This window comes from Microtus oregoni, unplaced genomic scaffold (assembly GCF_018167655.1).
Source record: "Microtus oregoni isolate MIOR12 unplaced genomic scaffold, Mior012 000021F_ref0000039, whole genome shotgun sequence".
Taxonomy (NCBI): domain Eukaryota; kingdom Metazoa; phylum Chordata; class Mammalia; order Rodentia; family Cricetidae; genus Microtus; species Microtus oregoni.
Window position 1 is genome coordinate 35,415,001 of NW_024543080.1, and position 3,433 is coordinate 35,418,433.

Sequence of the window (3,433 nt, forward strand, 5' to 3'; positions counted from 1 at the left end):
CATTCATTCTCCTAAAGGTTCATTGATTTTTTCCCCAAAGTATTTTTTCTTCTAGAAATCCTCTTTGGCCCTCATACAGACCCTATTAAGATGGTATGTAAGCCCTACCCTAATCAGTGCCGAGAACCATATTTCTCTGTCAACCCCTATGCTTATGATGGAAATTAAATCTGTTTTGCATTTTCCTACTAATTTGCCTTTTGTGATTTTTTTTTTGTCACACTCTCAAGAACCAAACTTAGAGGCGAAAAGAAAGGTATTTCCTTCCTGACAATCGTAAACAGAACAATAACTCTCTTTCCAGTAACTGTTTAAGAAGGTAGCCGATAAACTATGTTTTAAACTCAAATATAAAACCCGCACAGAAAACAAACAGGATATAATGTGTTCAGATGGTCATGTCTCCACCACTGTCCATTCTCTGATCCCTCCCCTTTTAACCGGGGAAGAGTGATTTTAACAACAGAAAACAGTACAAGTGACATTGTGCCAACGGACCTCCCAAGACCCCTCACCCTGGAATCCCGAGAAGTCACATTACTAAGCCTAATTACCTTCTGAGCCCCATACTGAAGTGGCCTCACTCCATGTGTGCATTTGGGATGGCAATCTCTTCTGGGCTCCACCTTCCTTTCATCTCATCCAAGTCACCTAAAATAGGAGACAGGCCTTTTTGGACCCTCTAGACTAGTCCTTCTGTCAGCTGAATGCCATCTGTCCATTGAGAATGCAAGAGCCAAAGCATTGCCTGCCTGGACCAGATCCAAGTTCCCGACTCTTAACAGGGTTGAGACATAGATTGGTTATACAGGCAATGCATTTTGGAAGCATTTATTCCTCCACGATAAGCCATTGAAACTTGAGTATTGTGTTTGTTTATTTCATGGTGAATAACAGTACTCAATTTAATAATAAAATGTGTTAGTGTGTTGTGGTTCTTTTTTGTGCTAGACACCAGTCTTAAAACATTCCATATGGCTAACATTTAATCCTCAAAGATTATCAGAGAATAGTTTTTAAACAATTAGATTATGGACATTATTTTCTACATTGGATAGAAGAGGATGCTGAAATTTAAGAACTTAAGAATGAAGAGGTGTTAGAGCTACTAAGTAACTTGGTCCAGGAAATTTCATTTGGTACTTTTAGATCTGAAAATCCTTGCACTGATGTACTGTAAGTGATTCACAGAGTGATGGACAACTAATATAATTAGTGTATAAAGCTTTACCGGTAAGTAGACCCTCAGAACACTTTTCTTGTTTACATATTCATATTCAATTAATCTTGTGGGTTTTTTTTCTAGTAAAATTCTGTTGTAAATACAACTAATTTTAAAATTAATTTAAAATCTGGCTATGCTTAGAGTCCTCTGGACTGTAGCTTAGGTCACGGCTTTTAAAAATAGATCTGCTTCCCAGATTAAAGGAACTGTCTCATTTGTTCCTTTACTTTTAAAGGCAACACATTTAGCCTTAAAAGTTTTGAAGGAAATCTTCAATATGAGGAGCGTTGTTTCCAGAGATGACACACGGCCAATAGTTTTGAAAAAGGCCCACTCATGGGTACTTCAGTACAATGTATTTTACATTTGTGATGGTCCACAAAAGTAGGGTTGAAATGAATGTTTTCTTTTTTTCTCATAATGGGGATCTCTTTAAAGTCTTTGTTCTAATTTGACTCTCAGAGTACCATTTTTTTTAACATGATGACAGCCATTATGAATCAAATAATAGTGACTTAAATAATTTGGGGGTAAAAGGGTTAGCTTGAAATAGAGTCTTTTTATACAGCCCAGCGTGGCCTGAAGCTCATGATTCTCCTTCCTTAGTTTCTGTATTGAGGAAGTTATAGGAGGGCACCATCACATTTGACATAGAAAAAATAGTTGATTGGTCATGTATGCCTTGAGAATGTAAGCTAGAGATATGCATAAAATTATGTAATAAAATAATCTTATTAATTAGTATTTGTGTGTGTGATTTAAGATTTATTTATTTGGGCTGGAGAGATGGCTCAGAGGTTAAGAGCATTGCCTGCTCTTCCAAAGGTCCTGAGTTTGATTCCCAGCAACCACATGCTGGCTCACAACCATCTGGAAAGAGGTCTGGCACCGTCTTCTGGCCTTCAGGCATACAGGCAGAATATTGTATACATAATAAATAAATAAATAAATATTAAAAAAGATTTATTTATTTATGTATATTTGGACTCCATTTGCATGTATACCTGCATGCCACAGTCCATTCTAGATGGCTGGAAGCCATCATGTGGTTACTGGGAATTGAACTCAGGAGCTCTGAAACAGCAGCCAACACTCATTAACAGCTGAGCTATTTCTCCAGCCTCCACCTGACACCCCTCACAGGTTTTCTTTTTAATAGATGGATGATCTGGGTTTCTCCATGGATGTCCATTTAGCAAGGTGAAATCCAATGAAGAAAAGGTCTAAGAATGAGGAGGGACACTAATGTAAATTCTAGTCTGAAATCTAACGGGCTTGAGAGTCAAAGGGAATTGATGCTTTCATCATATACAAAGTCAGAATAAAACAATATTGAACCTCACACTCTCAGGCAAGGTGGATCTGGAGGAGCATGGGAAGGGGCCAAATAAGATAATAATAAATAAAAATAAAGAGTATCATACGAAATTCTGAAAACATTAATAAAAATACCTTGAAAAAGGAAAAAAGATTAATAAAATGTTTTAGGTCATGACATATACTTCTGTATTTTACATGCTTCATTGTTGATATTTTTGTACTCTCTGTTTTATAAAATAAACAAACAAACAAAAACCACAAGCTTAAAATCCTTTATTCTATACGAAACTATAACTGATCCTTTTGAGGGCCAACGGCATTGAAGAAGGCAATTTTCTATGTTTAGTCTATTTATTTATTCAAATGCTGCTGTATTTCTAGTATAACATCAAGAATAATCTCAGAATACTGTTTGATCAAATATATAGTAACCCTATGTAATACTTAATTCAACACATGGATTCAACCACACAACATATAAATATATATGTGTTGTAAGCTTGAAATAACCCAGAGTGTTTATCTAATATGTAGACCCTGAAAAAGTACCTGATGGTTTTAGGTAAACCCTGCCTTATGACATGCTACAGCACTTGCATCAAATATCCTACAAGCATGAGCTAAATGTTCATTGCAATGGTTGGCCGTGGAGATTATAGGTGAAAATATGAAATCTCCCCACAAATATGAGGTTAGTAGAGCATAATTACTAAAGGAGTTGCCTACCTCTGCATTGGACTTTGAGGGACTGCAAAATAAATCATTGCTACTTGAATATACCTGGACTTTGGGGAGCATATGCTACTTGCATATACCAGAGCTTCAGATAGCAACTTGTGTAAGTGAGAAGATTTAGCTTGTCCTGAAGGTTATGGCATCCTGATCTGT